Source organism: Balaenoptera ricei, chromosome 11 (genome assembly GCF_028023285.1).
Source record: "Balaenoptera ricei isolate mBalRic1 chromosome 11, mBalRic1.hap2, whole genome shotgun sequence".
Lineage (NCBI taxonomy): Eukaryota > Metazoa > Chordata > Mammalia > Artiodactyla > Balaenopteridae > Balaenoptera > Balaenoptera ricei.
Window position 1 is genome coordinate 30,024,107 of NC_082649.1, and position 24,294 is coordinate 30,048,400.

The 24,294-nt window shown below is 43.3% G+C and overlaps 1 protein-coding gene across 1 annotated transcript in view; it reads left to right on the forward strand.

Annotated features, from left to right (window-relative positions):
- Positions 1 to 1,184: 1,184 nt before the first annotated feature.
- RCAN2 (regulator of calcineurin 2) overlaps positions 1,185 to 24,294 on the forward strand; it is a 256,888-nt gene continuing 233,778 nt past the window's right edge. The window contains exon 1 of the mRNA XM_059938567.1: positions 1,185 to 1,471. The gene's annotated coding sequence lies outside the window, so the exon portion shown is untranslated. The remainder of the gene's footprint in view (positions 1,472 to 24,294) is intronic.

The following is a 24,294-nucleotide window of genomic DNA, read 5'->3' on the forward strand; positions in this document are numbered from 1 at the left end:
TTTCTGTTTTGTTTTGTTTTTCAAAGAGGATGCAATTCTGTGTCAGCCTTGGAAAAAACAATGTGGTATCTGGGTGAGCAAACAATAATTGTGAAACTTACAAGTTGCTTCGATGCAATTTTAACATTGTTATCAGGAAACAAAAGGGCACAAAAAGCACAAGGAAAAAGGCCTATTTATGTAGCATTTAGAAAGATGACAGAACGCAAAACTGATTTATATCTTATTCATTCCCTCCCTCAGGTTGGTGCACACACCCCAGCCCCTCCCCCACCCTCACCCCGCCGCCCTTCTTCCTTCAGTTTTTCCCACTTCCCTTATTATAATTTGTTTTACATTATTGGCATTCTCTTGCCATGAGACTCAACTCTATCCGTACGGGTGGCACCCATAAGCCACGGCTCTGAACCGCTTTATTTTGTAAAGCAGAGACCTCTACCGGGGTTAAGTTTGTTGAGCAACAGATCTACCCAAGATTCTGTTTCACATTCAACCTTTTACTGTACGATACTGTAGGATGCCACCCACTCCTGTGTCACAGGCTCTCACACAATAGGAGTCCTTGAAGCCCTCAGTCCCCAGGTTTGGTGGCTGGGAAACCTGGCAAAGCCACGGCCCGCGCAGGGCACTTTCCCCCGCGAGGGCGGGGCGGGGCCGGGGAGCCAGCCATCGGGTGCCTGCGCCCACCCGGCGCAGCGCCCCAGGACCCTCCCTCGAGGGGCTTCTCGACCTTTCCTCAGCTGGTCGGAGTAGGGGGGCTCCATCAGCTCAGTATTCCCCACCCACAGTTTGCTTCTCTATCAGTTTCTTCCCGGCTGTCGCTGCCCAGCCACGCTTAGCTTCAGCATCAGCCCCCTGCCCACTCCGACCCCCAGGGAGGTCACCGCCCCGGCCGTGACCCCGAGGAGCCCCTCCCCCCGGGACTCCTACGGACCGTCTCCTGCGCTCGGTCCCCAGAGGGTCTTCACTCCCTCCTGGGCACCGGGGCGGAGGGCAGGGGGAGTGCCCGGGAAGGGGAGTGCGTGGGGGACGGGGAAGGGCGCGGGGTCAGGCGGGAGGGGAGGAGAGGAGGCCAGACACGGGCTCTCGGTTTCCCGGGGTCTGATTGGAGGTTGGCGCGATGAGTCGGAGCTGGGGGCGCGCCCATCTCCGCTGGCTCCTGCCAGAGCCGCCGGCTCGGCCCCTCCCCGGAGCCGCTTTGTCCCGGGTGACGGCCGCTGAGGTTGCGGCGAGGAGCGGGCGGGAGGCAGAGACCCGCGGACCCACGGAGCCGGAGCCGGAGCCCGGGAGGCGGGGCGCGCCGCGCACGGCCCCACGCCCAGGCCCGCGGGCACCGCGCCCGTCCCCGCGCGCTCTCGGCCCGGCCGCCAGGTGAGCAGTCGCGCCACGCCAGCAGTCGCCGGCTCCGCCGACCGGCCGACCGCCCAGCCGTCGCCTCCGCCTCCACCGACGCATCGCGGACGACCAGCAGGTCGGTTATGTAACGGCACCGGCCCGCTCGCCCCGGCACCCTGTCCTGTCCTGTCCTGTCCTGCCGGGGCTGCGCGCGACGCCCGGGCCGGGTCGGGGGACCGCGGCGGGGGGCGGCCGAGAGCGGGCGGGGTAAGGGGCTGGGCCGGGGGCGGTGGCCGTGGCGGCGGGTGGTCTCCAGATCCAGTTCTCAGCTCCCGCGGCGGCCGTGGGGACCGAGGTCCCTTGACCCCCTCTAGAGGGCGCGGGTCTCAAGGAGCCCCTTCCCCACTCCTAGTGGCCCACCGGTTCGTCTTTCTAGTAGTAGCAGCAGCAGCAGGTGCATAAGTGGAGGAGCGGGAATGACGCCTGTGGTCCCCGGGACTGAGATTTGGAGAGGGGATTAGGGGAGGTGGTCTGAACGCAGAGAGCGGACGGGAAATCGGAGCCTCTTTTCCCAGTGCTTTAAGGAAAGTGCTGGGGAGGGGAAGGTGCTTTGAGACGCAGCGGGCTGGGAATTGTCCTGCCTGGGATTAGCGGGCTTGGGTCATCTAAAAATAACTTCAAGTTTGAAAAGTGAAATAGAAGGAAGCGCAGTGTGCCGAGTTCCTCCTGCCTGTGGGATGCTTCTCTCTAGAAGTCACTAGAGGGAACAGGCAAATCCCAGCCACCTGATCCCTGGGCTGCCTCCTGGTTTCACTGGTTTCCAGGGTGTCTCCGTTTGACTTTCAGTTAATGATTTATTCTCCAAGGCACTGCTATCTTTCTCTTATCCCAAAATGAATTATAGCAGAGTGCATGCTTTGAATCTTTCCTATTTAGTACATTAAGATAGAAGTGTTCAGTGGACATCTAATGAGTCTGCTGCCTACGCTTTTTTTTTTTTTTTTGAAGTATCCTTTCAGTACAAACAAAAGTTTCTGAGCTCCCTTTAACCTGTGTCCCACAACTGGAGATGAAAGATGCTAGAGCATTCCAGTCCATCCTTCTCTCTTCCCTAAGCCAGAATCCCACTTGTCATACGGAGGGGAGGCTTTAGGAAAAGTAGGACATTTTAAATAACGCAGCTCAACTTTCACACATGTTACATCCACACAAAACACAGGGCAAGTGTATCACAGGCACAGGGCAACACTTGCTAACTGGCCCACTCCATTCCAGGAACACTATGAAGTAAGAAAAGCCTAGAAGCTAGAAAGGATCAAGAAGCAGATAAGCATCGACTGTGGAACAAGGCAGGGGCGTGAACATTTGGCTGCTTTTCAGTCTCCCATTGATTTTCTTTAGCCTTAGAGCTATTATCTTAAGTACAATCAGTCACTGCGTTGAGTTAGTCTAAAATGTGAGTCGCTCTTTGCTTTCAAATCCACTGCAAATCAAATCAGCGTTTACTGAGTACCTACTACTTGAGTCCAGTCCGTAGAATTTTATGAGGGAATGTGTCCTCAACTAAAGCTGCAGGATTCCAAGAGCTTTCCAAATACCTCGTTTGCAGCTCCTGCAGAACCCAAAGAAATTAGGGAGGATGTGGCTCTCTCTCTCCAGTGATGAACAGTTAACAGGCATAAGTGGGAACTTGAGAGCTTTGTCATTTGCAAGTACGCATCACACTCTTTTAAAAACTACTTGCATAATCGTTTGCAGTTAGTCATGTATGTTATAGAAATTAGCTTTATTGAGATCAACTTTGCTAGTCGCTGTGGTCTCATTTTCCCATTCCTTTTATTTTCTGTACCATCCACTCAGTTTACTCAGCAGTTAATTTAAGTACCTACTGTGTGCTATGTAGTCCCTGTGCCAGAGGCTACAAGAATGAGGCCCATGTTGTTCAGAAATCAATCTAGCAGAAAAGGATAAGAAAATTAAGTGGTAATGCTCAGCATGATGTGTGTTTAGTGGCGATAGGAACAAGCTCAGTGGGAGCCCAGGGAAGGAAGGGTGCAGGGAACCTGGAAGAGCTTGCAGAGAAGTTCATGTTCAGACTGGATCTCTATAGAGAAGCAGCTAGGTGTTCCACGTGGAAGGAAAGGTCACATTCAAAGAACTTGTAGGTGTTCTGCAGTGAGGAGGTGGCCAGGAGAGTTTGGGAGGGGGGTGTTTCAGTGAGCCTGGGCTATGAATATACCTTGCAGAGGAGGAGAAGCCGTGCAGCCTGTATGGGAGAAATGATCTGATCTAATTCATCTTGCAAAAGTGACTTTGGAGGCGGTGAGTAGGTGGGGTTGCAAAGAAGAATAAGCTCAGATTTTAGACCACTAAGGCGGTGCAGACCAAAAAAAAAATAAGTACAATTAATTGTGCCTGAACCAGGTAGAATGGGGAAAGAGAAGAGAGATCTACAGAAAACCATTTCAGAGGGAGAATCAGTGGCTCTAGGTCACGAAGTGGTTGGTAGTGTGGAAGGAGAAGCTTAAGATGTTTAGACGGATGGTCAGGCTTTGTACTGAGATAGGAAGGCAAGGAGAACGATGAGGTTTAAGAAAGATGGGGACTTTTAACTGAAACTTTTCCTCTAAGATCAGGAACAAGACAAGGATGCCCACTCTTGCCACTTTTCCTTAGTATAGTACTGGAAGTCCTAGCCAGAGCATTTAGGCAAGAAAAAAAAAGGCATTCAAATCAGAAAGGAAGAAGTAAAACTGTCTCTATTTGCTAATGGCATGGTATTATACATAGAAAATCCTAAAGACTCTACTAAATGACCATTAGGACCAATAAACAAATTCAGTAAAATTGCAGGATATAAAATCAATGCACAAACATCATTTACATTTCTATACACTAAAATAGCGAACTATCAGAAAGAGGAATTAAGAAAGCAATCCCATTTGTAACTGCATCCTAAAGAATAAAATACCTAAGAATAAATTTAATCAAGGGAGTGAAAGACTTGTTCCCTGAAAACTATGACAATAATGAAAGAAACTGAAGAAGACACAAATAAGTGTTGGTGAGGATGTGGAGAAACGGGATCCCTCCTACACTGTTGGTGGGAATGTAAACTGGTGCAGCCACTATGGAAAACGGTATGGAGGTTCCTCAAAAAATTAAAAATAGAACTACCACATGATCCAGCAATCCCACTTTTGGGTATTCATCCAAGGAAAATGAAGATACTAACTTGAAAAGATAGGTGCACCTCCATGTTCATTACAGCATTTTTTATACGAGCCACGTTATGGAAACAGCTTAAATGGCCATTGATGGATGAGTGGATAAGGAAAATCTGGTATATATGTATATACAATGGAATATTATTCAGCCATAAAAAGGAGACCCTGCCATTTGCAACAACATGGGTGGACCTTGATGGCATTGTGCTAAGTGAATAAGTCAGAGAAAGATAAGTACTGTGTGATCTCACTTATATGTAGAGTCTAAAAAAACCGGACTCATAAATACAGAGAATAGATTGTTGTTGCCAGAGGCGAGGGGCGGAGGATGGGCAAAATGGGTGAAGGTGGTCAAAAGGTACAAACTTCCAGTTATAAGATACATATGTTCTGGGGGTATAATGTACAGCATGGTGACTATAGTTAACAATACTGTATTGTATATTTGAAAGTTGCTAAGAGAGTAGATCTTAAAAGTTCTCATTATAAGGAAAAAAATTTGTAACTATGTAAGATGGTAGATGTCAACTAAACTTATTATGATGATCATTTCACAATATATACATATACCAAATTGTTATATACCTAAAACTAATACAGTGTTTTATGTTAATTATATCTCAGTAAAACTGGGCAGGGGGTGGGGAGTGGAGAAAGGAAGTACGGTTGATGCTTGAACAACAGGGTTTGAACTGTGATAGAGATCACAATGTATGGACTCAAAAGACCTGGGGTTTGAGTCCTGATTCTCTCCAAACTGTTTCAGCTTCCTGCCCTTGGGCGAGTCATTTACCAATTCTTTTGTTTTCGAGGCAGAGATAGCAAGACTCAGATTTTCCTCTTGGAAGAGGGTATGTGTAGCGCCCTTAACCCCCGAATTGTACAAGGGTCAACTATAAAATGAGAAAGAGTTGTTTTGAGAAAGATGGGGAATTTTGACTTTGAACATCCAAATAAAAATACTTTGTAGGCACTTTTATTTTCAAAGGTAATGTCTTCATTCCTGGTGCTAACTTCCATTCATCTGACTCACCTTCGTTCCTGAGACTGTCTAGTGCTGCCTTTGGAGAAGAAGGAGATGATTTGATAGCAGGAAGTTGTTGCTGCCTTCTTCCCCCAGAGTGAAAGTATTAACTGTCAATTATCTGAACTAGTAGTAGTAATAATGGTAATAATTCAAACGATAACAACAATATGTAACATTTATTCAGTGCTTACTTTATGCCAAGCATAAAGAAGGTGGAGCTCTACACAGATTATCATGTTTGATCCTCATGATAACCTTATGAGGCGGACACTATTGTTATTCTCATATGATGGATAAGGAACCCAAGGCAAAGAGAGGGTACCTTATCTAGGTCACACAGTTAGTAAGAAGGGCACCCAGGGTTCAAGCTCAGGCAGTCTGGCCAACACTCTGAATAGCCAGTGTGAATTAATAACCTTGAAATCATTCCTATTTAGCCTAGAATGTGTATTTTTACCCTGTGTTTGAATGTTTGTAGCCGATGCCATAAAAGAGAATGGGAGTGAGTGAGAAGTTCTGGCTCTCATCTGGGCCCTGCACTTGATTTGTTGGGTGACCTCTGCAAAGTCCCATCCCCTCTCAGGCTTTAGTTATTTTAAATCTGCATATTCATGGAGGAAGAGGTTGACTAGATGATCTCTAAAGAGTCTGGGCATTCTGAAGTCCTGCCATCCTGTCTCAAATTTTACTACGCGAGCCATAGATTTGGGTTAAAATCATGCCTGCCTGGTCCCTTTCAGAATAGGAATGGGACCTGTTCCTATTCTAAGAGGATGAACTCAAGTGGTGGCCTGTCCTTAACAGCTTGATGGTAACTGGTCCATAGTGCCAGAGCTGATGGGGGTGCCTAAGGTTGGGGGAGCCCAGTTCAGGCAGGGGAAACCCAGACGGCACCGCAGTGGAGGAATCTCTGTAATCACTGTCTAGTATCTGTATTTTAGACACTTAAATTAAGTGTCACTTAAATTCCATGAGACTTAGTTTCCTTATCTCTGGATAATGGGGGTGATGAATACACGTGTTGTAAGGTTGTTTGTTGTAAGGATCAAAACAGATTACATAGAGCAGGCACTGCACACGAGTCTGCCCCACTGAAGATGCTCAGTGAGTGTGGGGGGGTCCTCACCCCTCGCCACCCAGGATAACAGACATGCAGAAAAGGGAGGTAGAGTATTTCCAAAGATAAACTCCTCCTACTTCACAGTTATGCTAAGGACCACCCTTTAGTGATCATCATTTCTCTCTCTCTCTCTTAGAAAGTAGTATATATTGAGAATATGAAAACACACAGCCCATTAAATACCTTTCAAAACATGCATCTCAAGTATTCATTGATAAAGTACCCTCTTAGATATGAAAAAGTGTCAACATTCCACAACACAAAGTTTTACACTCTGCTTTTGTCAGATAAATAGGCCAAGATTGCTGTAAAGAAATAGTATTGCTTAGGGTTGGCGGTCCTGGATTCCCCGATTATGGCACCAAATGTAAAGGAGACCGAGTGACTTCCTACTCTGTGTGTGTCTGCACATGCTGTGCTTCTAACTTGGAGAACTTTCTGCCTTTGCCTATAAAATGTTCACTGTCCTGTGTCTCTTCTTTTGTATTACCAACTGCCAGGTGTCATGTTGTAGGTAAAATTAATTAATCGAGTTGAGGAGTTTTTCAAAAGGTGGAAGCAGACTTAAACTCAGTTGAAGCTGTTTTGAAGTCCCTTAAAACATATGTGTGATTGTGAATGGTACTTTCTAGAAGTTAAAGACAAATTTCCAAAAATAGCTCAAACTTCCTGCAGTTCAGAATGCCCACAGAAAATGTTTTCTATAGTCAGGATGGGAAGGGACTTATTTTCATATCTGTTTTCCCCATATCCACTCACTTTGAAACAGGGATGAAACATGGGGTTCCTGAGCTTTGGAATGTACGCATAAGAAGATGCTGGCATGGTAGCTGTTGGACAAAAGAATTGTGTAGTTTGAGAGCTATATCCTAGTCTTTATTACCGTTGCCTTAGTTCTTTGTGGGAATCACTGCTTTATTGTCTCATGCGGTTGAGATATGCCTGCTACAAAGTATTATAAGTTCTGTAAGGGCTTGAGCCATGCCTTAATACTCCTCTTACAGTGTTGGGAATAAAGTATAAAAAGCGTGGACTTGGTGTGAAACAGCCTGGCTTCACAGCCTGGCTTCACAGCCTGGCGCTGTCACTTCCCAGCTATGTAACCTTGAGCTTCCCATTGACCTAACAGTCATAGGAGCTGGCATTTGTTGAATGCTGCCCCTGTTCCAAACACGATGCTGAGCAGACTGCATACGATATCTCATTTAATCCTTACAACAACTCCCCCCACATGGGTATTATCATCACTATTTACAGAGGAGCACGCCTCGAGGATGGGGGGTCTGAGCCACTCGGAGCCCAGACTCTTGAGTTGCAGTTTTCCTATCGGTACAATTAGGAAAATAAACCTTGATCTCCCCGCCTTACAGAGTCGTGAGGGTGAAATGCTATGGGTCTTTGAAGATGCACTGAAACACGGAATGTGTTAAGGATGATTGTCATAGTAGGGAGCTCCCAAGAGATCAGATACAGTTGGGTCTGGTATAGCACCAGGTCTGTGAGGGGAAGGAAGTCCGCAATATATAAAATGCTTTTATAGAATGCATTTTTTTCTTAGTTTTTAATTATATTTATTTCTGAATTGAAGTATAGTTGATTTACAATGTGGTGTTAGTTTCAGGTATACTAAAGTGATTCAGTTATACATATATATGTGTCTATCCATATATATTCTTTATCAGATTATTTTCCCATATAGATTATTGCAAAATATTGAGTATAGTTCCCTGTGCTATGCAGTAGGTCCTTCTTGTTTATCTATTTTATATATAGTAGTGTGTATATGTTACTCCCGAACTTCTTATTTATCCCTCACCCCTTTCCCCTTTGGAAACCGTAAGTTTGTTTTCTATGTCTGTAAGTCTATTTCTGTTTTGTACATAAGTTCATTTGTATCTTTTTTTTAGATTCCACATATAAGTGATATCATATGATATTTGTCTTAGAATGCATTAAGAAAACTGTATTTCCTTGCCCTGTTCTTTGGTAGTTTGTGTTATGATGCCTGCTTCTTTCAAGGGTAACTTGCTTCTTCAGTGCCAAGACTCAACCAGGCTGGACCAGGAGGAAGCTGACCAGGCCGTGGAACTGGGTCCTGCTGGTGAAGCGGGGCGGGTAGAGAGCATGGCTTACAGAGAAGAGGTAGCTGCCAGAGGGGTATTTCAGTATAAACAAGGAAGGCAGAAAGTCAAAGACAGGGTCAAGGGAGGCGTAGGCGTGATGTGGAGGGCAGGAAATCATCACCAGGTTTTACATAAAGTGTGAGTGACAGGTGGGAAATGGCATCTGCTCAAGAAGGCTAGAGGTATTTCCTAGTGTCCGCTGCCGTCTGTCCACTCAGCAGGAAAACCAGGGACCCTCTGCCCTGATCCTTAAAAATATTTTCTTTTTCTCAGACATATGTGCTTTCTGTAAAATTTTTGGAAGACATAGAATAGTATAACAAAAGAAAATTAAAATCACACATACTACCATGAGCAAATGATAATTACTACTCATATTTTGGTGTATTTCCTTTCAGTCTTTTTGATATGCATATTTTTGTGAAATCAGGATCATACCAAGCATAGGGTTTTGCATCCTGCGCATTTCATCAAACATTTTAAATAACTTCATGTCAACAGTCTTTATGAGCATTGTTTTCAGTAGCCACACAGAATTCCCATGGATGATATTGCCAAATTCATTTACCTTCTCCCCTGTAACACTTAGATGGTTACCAATTATCCAGAATATCAAAAATAATACTTTGATGAACATCTTTGATTGTCATTTTCTCTATATTTTGGATCGTTTGCTCAGGCTAGATGGTTAGAAGTGGAATTATTGGCTCAAATAGATGGACCTTCTTAAGGCTTTCTCTGTATTTTGACGTTGCTTTTAATTGTTTTTCCAGGAGGTTGTACTAATTAACGGTCCCACAGGCAATGCATGAGAATTTAGTTCTCACCTCTGCCCCGCTTGTAAGCACTCTTTATGTAGGGGGTGGCTGGTATTCACGCTTTTCAAAGATGACCCCGACTGCTTACCCAGCACTTCAAGGAAGCTGGGCTTTCTCTGTGGCAGTTGAGGATGGGTGGGTCAGCGTCTGGTAGATTTCACATGCTGGAGTGTTTGTAGGAGAGTTGACTTGGGTGGATTAGCTTCTTTCCTGGTGGTTCTGTTATCAGAGACCTGGCATATGGATGTGTGTAACCCGAGCTAGTAAAGCTGACTTAAACTAAATAGAATGAAACAACCTCTGCTTAAGTGAGAAATAGTGCCGCCTGCCTTTCAAATCCTGAAAGATTAAGAGCAAATATGCATGCTTATTTGCATTAGTTCTATTGTTGCTTTCCTTGGTTTTGACTGGTTCCCCTTCCACTGATGGCAGAGCCTTTGGGGCAAGCTGCAGACAGTTATGTCTCTTTTTTCACCTTCCATGAAATGAGATATGACGCAGAGTAAATCATTTTGAAGAAATAACTAGAATAATCAATTGGAATCTTCTTAAAAGTCACTTAAATGGTCATTATTCTAGGATTTTAATTTAATGACTAATCAAATTCGTCTTTCCCCAGAAAGCCTCTGCATTCATTCTTAGGCTAACATCAACTATGTCGATTATATTGACCAATTTATTGAGGTAAACAGCCAATGTGAATTATTTTCCCCCATAAAATTATCTGAAATACAGGCTAAATTAATGTAACTTATTTTTATTTTGACTTCTGTAGCTAATTAAAGATAAAAGCCAAGTGATGGGGTCTGGCCAAGTGTCTTGTATAAACAAAGTACAATTTATACTTCTCTTTTGAGGTTTAATCCTTTGTACAGAAATAAATTATTTATTTGGTTACAGGTATCATCATATGAATTTTGAAATGGAAGACGGTAAATACAGATAAATTAATGGTAGTTCAAACAAAATTTTATTTGTCTAAAAGCAAAGTCTCAGCCTTGACAAGGCAAGTGAAAGCAAAGTACTAATTCATGAATATGTTAATTTTTTCCTGCTGTGGGCATTAATGATATTCATTTGATCTTTTCTGATGTACAAACAACCATTTATAAAAAGGTTAAATTTTGGTCAGGGAGGCTATTCAGCAACTGACATATCATTAATGTGTTTAGTCGGTATCCTTTATTTTCTTATTTTTCTGTCTCTTGGTGATTTCTGTTCCACACACAGCTGTTGTTTAGTATTAAACTTCAGAATTTGACAAGGTGACATTTAGGTGAAGCTCTGAATTGAAATATTTGCTTGGTCAGATTTTCAAGGCATACCTTCTGACCTTGTGTCCAAGTGCCACAGCTCACGTGGGGATTTTTTTTTTTAATTGAAGTATAGTTGATTTACAATGCTGTGTTAGTTTCAGGTGTACAGCAAAGTGATTCAGTTATACGTACACATATATATGTATATGTATTCTTTTTCAGATTCTTTTTCATTATAGGTTATTACAAGATATTGAATATAGTTCCCTGTGCTCTGCAGTAGGTCCTTGTTGTTTATCTATTTTATCTATAATAGTGTGTATCCGTGGAGATTCTTGGCTTACAAGCTGGACCTTGGTTTGGTTCTGCCTCTTGAGATATCACAGATGGGGAGAGGGGATCTCCTTCTTGTTCTGGTTCACAGTCACACTGAGAGGTCCGGTATCATTCTGCAAGGTCCAGAAGGTTTTTGCAACCCCCAAAGATGTGCAGACTGATTTGGAAAGGTTGTGCCGGGTGGAGGAGAGATAAATGTTAAACCCAAACAGCCCCTAGATCCAAATTACTTTGACTCCAGCCCACAACCACTTTTTGAGGCTTGCCATGAAGCTGGAAACTTAGGACATTAAGACATTTAGGATGGCTCTAGGTGGGCTCAGTTACGTGCTAGCAAAGTCATTAACAGCTTACAAGGGGGACAGGCCACAGTGGCCCTGTGGGAGGACCCAGCTGCATGGTTTTGCCTGTGAGGCTCTGCTCCTTCAAGCTCATTTTTATTAACCTAAACAGTTCCCTGGAGGCCACAGGGACAAGCCCTGGAGGAAATGACCCTGTATTATTCATGACATGGCCTTCACGCTCTCCACCTGTGGGAATCTCCACGTGGAGTGGTTCCTCGTGAGTCTTCTAGTTTTATTCTTTAAAAATTCCTTTTAAAATCTCATATTTAACGATACTTATCACAAGGACTTTGTCTGGAGTGAGAAGGACCAAACATATACCATGTTTTCAGTACTTCTTCTCACCTTTAATTTAACCTCTTCCTCCCAGATCAACCGTGATGAGGTCCTCACGACCATACCTGGCTATTGTCTTACAATTCAAGCCAACGTGTGATACTCTGTGAAGGTTATTTTATCTGAACGAAATCAGAAGTACCTTAGTGGATATCCAGTACTAGGGCTTTTTGTGGCAGTATAAATTTCGAGGACATATCTTTACAGGAAGGAAAATCCAAGAATGACAAAGGTTAGAGATGTTTACCTAACTGGTGTTTGGGGCTGTTTTCAGTGTATCTGGAGGCCTGACGTGGTGGATTTCCCAAAAGATCATGACAGCAGCCTTCCTGCTTTGCCCCCCATCCACCAGGAGCTCTCTTTGAATTACTCCATTTCCAGAGGAGTGACTCCAGATCGTGGCAGAATCCTTGCTCTGACTCAGTTTGGGAACTTTCCCTTTAGAATCTGTCCCTAAATTCTTCTCAGACACCCTCATTTCATTGACCTGAAGGCTTTGAAAAACTAAAATAATACTTCTTCCTTCCAAAAGAATGGAAAAACAGACAAAGATAGAGATATTCTTCCTCCTGCAAAAAAAGAGGAGTGATGTTCAGACAGGAGAACATAAACACTTAGCTAAAGGATAATATTTTTAATATGAAAAAAAAAGAACCTGGTAGTTATTTGAGGTCATCCAGAGAGATGTAAGAACATCTAGTAGAAATGGTTCATTATCTGGTTTGGTGAGAGATCATCTCTGAGATAATGGTTTTCTTTGCCAGATGACTTTTATTCAGTTTTAATTATTCCTTTTTTGATCAGGCCAGCCCTTTTAGTGATTTTCCAAACTATCAGTGAAATGATATCTCTTGTTGTTTTTGGGCTTCTACTCTTGAGATATTTGTACACAGCCTTTATGGTATCCTAGTCATTGCTGAAATAAACCATTCTTATACTCTTTTCTCATCCTAGGATTGACAATGGTTTATTTTTAAGACAATATGCTAATAGCATGAAGAATTTATTCTTCTGAGATTGTAGAGTTTCTGTCAGTCCTGTTGTCAATCATGTCAATGTAAAGGCTGCCAAATATACACATTTCTTTTCCTAATTGCAAATTGACTTTTTTATGGCTACTTATTAGAGAATCCCAGGAGACCAATAGTAATCATTAAGCCATGACTGCTAGACCCCAGATATTATTTCTTCAGCTTCCTTTTCAAATAAATAATGAACCGTCAGGTTGTTTATAAATAAATCAAACGTCCCTGTAATAAATACCAAACTAAAAAGCAGTTGCATACAATTTACAGACATAGGATGCTGTAGAAATTCTAGACATAATAATCATCAGAATGAGGACATTTTTACTAATGAGAACTAATTTACAGCACATGGCAACTGTATAAAATTATAATTGGACCATCTCCTATCTCTGCTTCTTGAAGTTCTAGTCTTTTTCCTGCCAGGGAGGAAGACATTTTCCTCTACCTTTCTAGTTTCTTTTGGCAGGTCTAAGAATTAGATGGACATGAGACAGACTAACAGGAGAAAATGAAACCAAAGTTTAATAACATGTGCACCTGTGAGAGACCCAGGAAAACTGAATAACTCGCCAAAATGGCCGAAACCCTCACCTTCAGCTAAAGACAAAAGAGGATGTTGGGGGTGATGGTTTGGGACCTCAAAAGGGAGGATGGCAATTCACATGAAGATGGAAAAGCAAACGTTTGCTGGGTCAGGCGGACTCACTGGGACACAGAATGGACTCTGATCTTTAAGAGTTTCCGCCCCTACACTTAGCCCGTATTCTTTGCAGATATTTCTGGTGACAGTCTATTCCTGTAAGAGGCCCTCTATGTAAATTCTTCAGGCAGTTAGGGAGAAGGTCAAAGTTTCTTCCTGAGTCTTTTGGGCCTTGATTGTTTCTAGCTGGAAATAATCTCCATGCCAAAGAGTCATGGAGTGGCAAGTTTTGTTGCCCTGCACTTCAGGTTCTATCTTTTCCAGGTTTCCTCAATCCCTGAACCCTCAGCAGAGCCATCAGTCTTTTTTTTTTTTTTAGTCTTTTTTTTTTTGTATCTGTATTTACGGCACATACATAGTCTAACCTGTATAGCTCATTCACTCATGTATTCATTCATTCATTCGTTCATTTGTTCACCCCTACCTACTATGTACCAGGTGTGGTGCTAGCCTCTGGGGTATAGAAACCAGTAGAACATAGTCCCTGTCTTTAGTGAAGCTTAGAGTCTAAGCTTTCAGCTTTCCTCTTGTTTACCTACCTCTCCTCTGGATGGTAAGTTCCCTGAGGGTGAAGACCATCTTGTGAGCCCCCCTGTACTCATCACAAGGGCTTGCATATGGTGGGCACCCGGTCAGTGGTAAGATGAACTGATCACTGGATCCATTCTAAAGAATTCGGAAGCACAAGATTGACGGTTGAACACTTTCAAATGTTTTTAAAGCCTTTCTTCTCCTCCTCCAATTGTTTAACTGTAAAAATAAGTAATTCCACAAGAATCAGGGTTGGCCAAAAAGTTTGTTCGGGTTTTTGGTAAGATGTACGAAACCCGAATGAACTTTTTGGCCAACCCAGTAAGTTTGACGCCTTTCACTTTGTCCAAGGGCCCCTTGTTCACAACTGTGATTGGTAGCCTTGTCTGAACAGCGCCCCCCCACCTCCCCGGGCAGTCATAGGAAAGGCTTCCACCTCCGACTCAAATTCTTTTGAAATGCTTCTGTTTTGGTATGCTAGTGCATCCTTCCCTCTTTTTGTGGAGCTTGGATGTCAAGTAACTGAGCAGGCATGACTGTGGCTGTTGATTGAGCACCTATGAAGCACCAGGCATTGGGCCAAGCACCTTCCACATGTTATCACACAGCCTTCTCAACATCCCAGTGAGGTAGGTTCCATTTTTATCCCGGTTTATCTAGGCAAGGAGACTGAGGCTCAGGGAAGTTGAGTAACTTGTCTAAGGTCTTACAGGCAAGAAGTGACGGAGCCAGGACTCACCAATGGTCTCTTTGCTTCTCTTGCCCACCACTGCTCGTCAGAGTGGGATTCGTAGGGGCATTCATGGGGGAGGGGCATACGACTTCTGAATGATAACATTTAAATTTTGTGGGATTTCTCCAGTGGTAATCTGAAATAATATTAGCACATTCTGGATCATCCAGATGACCAGCTTATAATGAATAATACTGCCACGTGATTTTGGTGCCTGAATTTGTGCTTTTTATTTACAATCCAGTTGGTGCCAATACTACTTCAGTTGCCGTGGGCTTATGGAAATGAACTGGTGGACTTACAATGTAACTTGCCTTCAGCGAAGGCCATGTGGTAGTCCAGTAATGTTTAATTTTGCTGTGAATGAAGAAATTGGGGAGGAGGGTCCTACTGCAAAGTGGGTGGTGGGAGCATTCTGAACTCTGAACACCTGCCTTGCAGTTTTTGATACCAGAATCATAATGAGGATGGAGGATTACATTTAGCAAATCATCATCCTCTGAATAGTAAGTCAGTGTTGTTAGTTTGAATTGGATTGGTTTTAAATTTTCATTTGTATTTTGTTAGAGCATTTAGTTGCAGTTTGATGGTTTTAGGGGAGTTGAAACTGTAAGACTCAGCTTTATGTCTGTACATATTTAAGTATCATTATAGAGAAAACCATTTAAGTCAAAATTGGGAGGGAAGGCAGGGTGATTTTTTTTTCCCTAAAAAAAGTGGTCGTACATTTTTCAAATCTGAGCAAACTAAATGCCTCTGCACTGCATGATGAAAACTTTCCTCACAAAAATATGCTCCTCCACTCACTGGGGGTCTAGCCTGCCCGAGTCTTTCTTTTGGGATAAGGCATTGACATTTCCATTCAACCTGAAAATAGCGTCTGGGAAGATTAAGGTCTGACCTTGGGAGAAACTCTCCATTGCTGTGGTTCTCCTGGGACTGGCCCTGTCAATCAAGGTGCCTTTGGACTCTTTGTCATTCTTGGTCCTGACTCTGATGACTGACAGTTGTGTATGCACATCACCCATGGTTTGTAAGCAGTTTCTCATCACCACCATAAAGATTTGTGAACCAGGCTGGGGAGTGGTACCAGCCCCACATAGGTAGAGAAGATAATGACAATGTAATGGGATTTAAAAGGCTTCTGGTTTGAAAGATCTCTGAGTCTGTCCAAAATGACTGTCCAAAATCAGTTACTGTTTTGGGTGAAGAAAAGGAAAGCCCTGTTAAATGCAGACACTCAGAGAGAAGGTAATATATGACAGTATATTTATCCTTAGTGCTTTAGTATTGTTTCTGACGAATTCCTAGTAAGATTTTGGAGCACTGCAACAGAGGACAGTGAGTTTTGATGCAAAGAGAGGAGAGGATAATTTTATAGCATGTGAGCATGCAGTGCAGCTTGTGGACTAAGGTCTAGGAAGCCTGGAGATAAAGGCTGCATATGAGCAGTGCCAGCTTTGAGTAGCCTTGTGTAGCCTTTAAAAGAGGGAGTGTTTTTTCTGTGTACAAGTCACCATCCTCCTCTTATTTAAAATTTTAATAAATTTTAATAAAGTTTCCCTATTTTAATAAAATGTGTAGAAAAGTGTGTAACACATCAAAGTGCCCAATTAGTGTTTGTTATTTTTTTTTTGAATTTTATTTTATTATTTTTTATACAGCAGGTTCTTATTAGTTATCTATTTTATACATATTAGTGTATATATGTCAATCCCAATCTAACACTATCATTATTGGCGTTCTCTGACATCCCTAATGGTGCAGAGAGAACACTGCTGTGTGAAGATTGGAATCAGAGGAGCTGAGCTTGCATCCTGGGTTGGCTGTCATTTCCTCATGAGAGACAAGACCTTCCCTGAGCCGCTTTGACCTCAGCTTCCTAGTTTAAATCATTAAGGGATTGGACAGAATGGTCCCCAAGGTTCCCGCCAGCTCTTTCATCCTTTGTCTCTTCTAGTCTTTGCTACAGATCATGATAGCATCCGTGATAGCATCTGTAGCATACTTAGAGCCTCATTAATGTGTTTCATTAATGAGAATGACCACTGGTTATTATTATTATTTTTTAATGTTCATCTTTAAATGCAGGGCTATTCTTAGACAGGGTCTATGGAAATTCTTTCTTTTGGCATCTCTAATGATAGAGGTATTCAGTAGCTTTGGGACATCATTAGGAAGAGCTTGAACCAAAAGCTCATCAAACATTTCCATATGACTAGGGTTTTATGGTAGGAGGCTGTGGCCATTCCTTTCTCCAAGCTTATTTTTAACTGTACTACTTTCTGCAAGGGTCCTTCCATCTTCAGGATGGCCAGACAGATGGATCCTGAATCCCAGCCAAGTCTTCAACTGACTGTGGGGAGAAAAGGAGAGCATTGGTTTTGTAGGAATCATTAACTTTACCTTATTTTTATATTTTGTCACGGCTCTGGGTGTGTTATCTGGCAAATCTGTTTTCAACAGATAATATTGTATTCATAAGCTCTTATTATTTGCAAGGTGTCCTTTTAAGACTTTTACCCGTAGCATACCATTTGATGGTCACAGTACCTTCATTCACAGTTGACAGATGGGGAAACTGAGGCGCAAAGTGGTTAGATGACTTTGCCAAGGTCACACAGCTGATAAGTGGCACAGCTGGGATTCGAAGCCAGGCAGTAATGCTCTAGTGGTTTGAACACTATTTGATACTAGCTTTTGTATGTATTACACACAAATGTTATGGACTCAATCGTATCATTTTTAGGAGTTGAGCCTTAAAGCGCTCACCAATAATTTTATCCTAAAGAGGATCAACTAATGCTCAGACTTTTTGCCCCTGCTTTCCCATTTTTGACTTTTTATGTCTGGTAAATAGACTATTAAGAGCCCATAGAGGCCTCGTATCGTTAAGTTCCAGGGTTGGGGAGGGGAAGGGGAGGATTCTGCGAGCGTGGGGACGCTTCTGAGCGCTTCCTGCAGCCACCGCCTTCTTTTGCCTTCTTGCTTTCTTGCCTTCGGTGGCACACAAAGGCCGGCAGTGACCACTTAATCAATAAATAATTACTGAGTGCGTAATTTGGGCCTGGCAAGGAGCATGAGCCAGAGAACCTTCTACCCTCAGGAGTCTTACAGTCTGTGGGGGCTGGCACCATGCTTTGCGATCCACCGTTGTGCCCACCATGCCTGAACACCTCGCGTGTGACAAGCCCTCAAGAAGTATTATTGGAATTGGGGGGTTGATTAGGTGACTGTTGATAGCATTCTGATTACGTTATTACTGATATTCACTGGGTTGTTTTCTGCTTATCAAAACAATGTTTCATTAGCTTTATGGATCATTTGTTTTACTTTATGCATGCCGAGGTCCAAAAAAATATTGTTTGGTTGGTTTTCTTCTCATTATTTTGTCGTGGTGAGATGGAGGGAATAATAGATCAAGTTTCAGGAGATCTTCATTTTGGTCCTGATTATGCTATTCTAACTATGAGACCTTGGGCAAGTTATTGAACCTCTCTGAGCCTGAGTTTTCTACTCTGCAAAATGGGAATTACAATAACTGCCCTGTGATCTCATAAGGTTGTGTAGAGGGTCAAACGGCATAATAGCTTCGGTGACAATAGATGAAAAGCATTATTCTTCTCAGCTTCACCCACCAGCGCTTTCCCATTATATACTCTCTGTTCACTTAGCCCATCTTCATGTTGCTTCTTTTTCAAACTTTGAAAAGGAGTTCATGAGAACATCTGTTAGACAAACACTGAAAAGAGAAAAGAGAAAGAAGACCCTTTTTGGTGACTCATGACATCCCCGTTTGACTCTGAAAGCCATGACAGCAGACACTGTGGTTGTTCATTTTGCTTTGTTTTGTTCAGCACATGGTAGACCCTCTATATTACTTTGCTGAATGAATAAGCATAACTCCTGATGTCCAGTATTAGCTCATGGAATCAAGTAGCTATTCTGCTGTGCGCAGGAGCAGAGGCAACAGTCAGATGCCGGAGGGTCTATCATTTCAACTACTCTCTTTTCATGTCATTACAGAAGCCAGAATGGAGGCAGGGAAGTGATTAAGGCAAAATAAATTTGAAGTTGCAATAGCTAAAGCATGTCTGAATTACAGTTGTTCTGCCTGTATGAAGAAATGTCATCTGGTGGATGACACCAGGGAAGTGAGGGGAGGACCAGCTAATCAGCGACCTGCTCTCATCTCCTTTCAAAAAAAAGCACTCACACCCCACCTGACCCCACCCCAGTGGACTCAACCATTCACTGCCTGCCTCAAGTTAAAAATAAGCCACTCATCTTTATTGTTAAGAAATTAATCAGCCTGGGCAGAACATGGCTTTTCAAGGACAGAAGCATGCTCAAATGAGTATTTTTGGAAACAGGCACAGAGACGCATCTATGATGTTCTGTCCACGCTTACCCTTGACTTCTGCCATACAAGCTGTGGGAGGTAACACGCAGTGGTTACAGGGTTTCTCCCCTACTTACGAATAGAGTCCTGAGAAAGCATCCTCGGTCATGTGCAGAATGCCCTCTCCTCTGGCCTGGTTTCCGGGTGACCAGGTATGAACAGGTGGTTCCTGAGTCCCCTCTAAGATGTGTGCCAGGGGCTAGGGATGAAATGTGGACCCGATCCGCGTTCCCTCCGTGGTCAGATGGGGCCGCTCGCTGTTGGAAGATGGACTGAAGCAGAGGTAAAAGAAATATTTAGAATGAACCTGCTTGGAACCTGCTTGGAAGTTAATGATGCTCAGTGTGAGGGGCCAGGGGCTAAGGTCAAGAGCAGCATTGTGTCCCCAGGCATCTTTTGAGGTTACTCATCTCCGAATGAGATGGATGCTTGGCCCGGCTTTCTGAGGATTTTCTGAAAATTGCTGTAACATCAACCTCAATAAAGCAAAAGGTTTTCAGATATTTACCTGGACTAAGGGGAAACATTTTCAAAGCTTCTGGGAGATTCTTAGGTGGAAAAACCGTAATGTCATTTTAATCTAGTATTTGTCAGAAATGGAACAATGTCGCAAAACACCTCAACACAACCTTGGAAGTCCCTAACAGTGCCTAAAAGGATTTCCTGATTTACAAAGAAATGTATTAAAACGATAAGACAGATATGGTCACCTAGAGAAATATAAGCCTTGCCTTTCTCCTAAGGATGAGGCTAGGCTTTGCATATCCCTTCTTAAAAGAAGATCTACACCTTCTGCTGTACGTGTTCTTTCCCAGCGACTCACTCCTTAATCCTGTTCCACTTCTCTTTGCTCCTCCTTTTTGTAACTACTCTTTAGAAGGTCATGGAACCTGCAATCTGGAAACCAAAGTGATTGCTTCGTCTTCAGCTTCCCCAGACTTTTACATGGCATGGATGCCAGCGACCACTCTTCCTTGCCTGAAACCCACTCCCCTTGCCTCTGTGGGGAGGTTTTCCTCCTGATTCTCCTCCTTATCTATCCCCACCCCCTTCTCACTTTTCAAGCCTGCCGTCACTTACTGTATGAGTCAACTCAGTCGGCTCAGGTAACCAAGTACCAGAGCCAGTGGCTTAAACAACAAAAGTTTACTTCTCTAAGTGCTGGAGGCTGAGAAGTCCAAGGTCAAGGTGCCAGTTGATTCATTTCCTGGTGAGGACTCTCCTCCTGCCTGTAGACAACTGTCTTCTTGCTGTGTTGTTGCATGACCTCTTTGTACCTGTGTGGGGAGAGAGAGGGAGGGAGACAGACAGAGATATTGAGATCTTTTCCTTGTCTCCTAAGACCAACAATCCTATAGGACTAGGGCCCACCCTTATAACCTCAGTTACCCTTAATGACTCCCTAAAGCAGTGGTCCCCAACCTTTTTGGTACCAGGGACCGGTTTTACGGAAGACAGTTTTTCCAGGGATGGGGATGGGGAGGATAGTTCAGGCGGTAATGGGAGCGATGGGGAGCGGCAGATGAGTCTTCATTGGCTCGCCCGCCACTCACCTCCTGCTGTGAGGTCCGGTTCCTAACAGGCCATGGACCGGTACCGGTCTGCGGCCCAGAGGTTGGGGACCCGTGCCCTAAAGGCTCCATGTCCAAGTACAAAGTAGGGTTTGATGCTTCAGTATATGAATTGGTGGTGTGGGGGAGAGACACAATTCAGTCCATAGCACTCACTTCTTGCAGAACCCTGTTGGTGGCTACTGAGGTGGTCTTCCAGATGTATAACCCTCTCACTCTTAGCTGAGCTGCTTGGAAATTTTGTTAAAGTGAATATCTATTGATCACACTCTGCTGCTTCAACAGCATGCCTCACCCCTGGCTTTTCCTCCTCACTGGCAGCGGATTGACATCTTGGAAAGGTGCATGACAGTATGGCCTCTCCCCCACCCCATGTGTCACTCTCGGCTCCTGTAGTTTTCTAAACACTGTTCCCCGAGCTCTCGTTCCTCCATGCCTTTGCTCAAGATTTTCCCTCAGCCTGGAATGCACCACCCCTGCCCGCCACTGCCCCTCCTCTAAACACAGGCTGCTTCCTCAGCATCTATTCTCCAGTACTGCCTGCTCCGGAATCCCTGCCTGACTCCTCGCTCCAGCTGGAGCCCTGTCTCCTCTGAGTCCCCAGCACTGCCCGCTCACCTTTTCTGCCACCCACTTCCCTCTCCCTCCATCCGGGACCTGTGTGTCCCTGTGACATCATAATCCTGGTGCCCCTCCTCTGCCACCTGCTCAGAAGCGGGTCTTTCTGTCCAACTCAGAATCAGTCATCTAAGCGACATCACGGTAGTTTGCACAGAGCAGATTCTCAATACATAACTTTAAAGGAGAAATCTACAAACTTCTATGTAATGCTCAAAAATTAAAATATTATCTCTGTCTTGTAAATTCATCCCCAATCTTTTCATGGTGAGTTAGGTCAAGAGTGCCCTTAAAGGATGAAATTACAGAAGAAAATGGTTTAATCCTCATAGAGCTTTTAAATAAATTATTCACACCTGAAATGGTAACCAGCAGTCTTTCATTATTCACTATAAAAATATTTCAGTGATTGATCTGACAATGCTCAGGTTAAAAAAAATTTCCAAGTTAGTTTTGGATAACAGCATGTGGTTTCCTCTGTAAAGGTACTTCTGAGGCCATAGATTGGCTGGGCTTCCACTGTGCCCCACTGCCATCGCCGGGCTTTATGTTCTGTTGTTATTAACGTTTGGCTCCTGGTGGTGATGTGGCAGAGTTCAGCCCATTAGAATCCTGAGGTTTGATTGATGATTTATAAATTACCATTTATTATTAAAAAGAATAAAGAAAAGGAAGAAAATAGCCCAGGCAGCCAAACAATTCAGTTCCCTAGACATTTATTGAGTGCCTGTTGTATGCTGGGTATTGAGATAGAGGTGTGTGTGTCGGGGGGGTATACGTAATATAATCTTTGTTACTCTCACAGACATAAAAACCAAACTTATGGTTACCAAAGGGGAAAGGAGGGGAGATAAATTAGGAGTTTGGGATTAACAGATACACACTACTTTATATAAAATAGATAAACAACAAGGACCTACTGTATAACACAAGGAACTATATTCAATATCTTATAATAACCTATAATAGAAAAGGATCTGAAAAAGAATATGTATATATAACTGAATCATGTTGCTCTACACCTGAAACTAACACAATATTGTAAATCAACTATGCTTCAATTTAAAAAAAAATCTAAAAAATATCCTTGCTATTGAGAAGCTATAGAGGAGGGTCATAATCGATCATCATGGACAATCAAACAGTGTACCATAAGACATTGTATAGAGCAAAAGAAAAGAGAGGAATGCATGAGTATGCTTTAAGAGTTTGCAAATTAACAGAACACAAATATATATGTACATTCTAAAGATGATTTATAGAAACAGATCAGTGTTCATGCAAATAACTAATCCAACTGTCCTCAAACATGACTCCTAAGAATTCAGGGCTGTAGAGCCTGGGAAACTACATTATCATTTAAGCAAAAAAGCATGACCATTCAGAAATGGGAGACTTGAAGGTTCAGCTTGGCTCTCTTAGGCAGCCCTAAGGCTAGTCCTGTGGAGGCTTTCCCTCTCTATGGGTTTCCACAAGTCACGCTGAGTAGCTGTATTCTGGGGGGTAAATCCTCCTATCTTATTACTTCAGAAGAAGCCCAGCGCTCCTGAACTCTCTTCTCAGATTGATTGGTTTACCTCATGTGAAACAACACTCTGTATTCCTTCTTATTTCAAGGAGACTTATGTGTCATGGAGTAGGCTAGGACCAAGGCAGATTTTTGATTTCCTCTTTCCTTCAGGAAGTTCTAGTGAGTCTCCGCTAGGTATCAGGTACTATGCTGGGCTCTAGAGATACAGTGTGAAGAAGATAGATTCCCCCCCAGCATTTACAGAGTTAATTGTGAAGAAGGCAATTAAACAACTACAGTAGAGCAAGATAAGGACTATGATGGAGAAATACAGCTTGATGGGGAATTTATCTTAGAGTTAAAATTTTTCAATAACCTATTTGTTGCCCGGCTGAGCACTAGAAAGGGATGTGGGGAAGGGTCGCAGAGAGATATGACAAGGATTAAACTGACACAGGAGCTACAAAGGGACAATCGCTGGACTTGCTTGGTCTTGGTTGGGCACCTAAAATATAGCTAGCTATATGTTACAGAACCCTGCTTTTAAAAGAAGTCCTGATATATCCATCTTTAGCATCTATATGTGTGCTTTTATGTAAGGGGGCAATCTGCCACCTTTTAAATCTAGGTTTCTGTTGAGTCGTTTGGAATTTGGAAGGTATTTTCTCAGAGAAACCTCATAAATTATGACCAGGTCCCCAGGCTAACCCAAAAGGTTATTATATGCATGATGTACTTGAGATAAAGTACTGGGTTTCTGCTTTGAGAGATCTTAGAAACTGTTTATGTTACCGTGGGAAAATGTTCAGTATTCCAAGTTGGAAAATAAGCAAGGAAGCTTTCCCTCTGTAGCCTTGATGGGGAGAACAAGATTTTCTTTTCCCTATCTGCCTCCTTCCTGAACAATGAAGAATTCCCCCAGGTCCAGGACCCTGGGATGTAGGATGGGGGCTCCAGTGGAGGTAGGGGCTAGCAGGGGGTCAGAGGGTTTGTGCAAGGTTGTTGATGGTTGATGAAGATTCACAGTACATTTTAAGTGCTTTACGTGTATTGTTTCATTGAATCCTTACAACACACCCATGAGATGCTACCTTTGCTCTGAAATGCTGGTGTGGGCCAGGGCTCAGACCTTGGACCTCTTCTCTCACTAAACCCCCTCATCCAGTCCCATGATTTCAAGTATCACTTATGATATCGCCCTCCTCCCTGAACTGTGGACTCAGCACCAACTGTTCATCACTTAGACGAATAGTAGGAATCTTCAACTTAACCTGTCCTA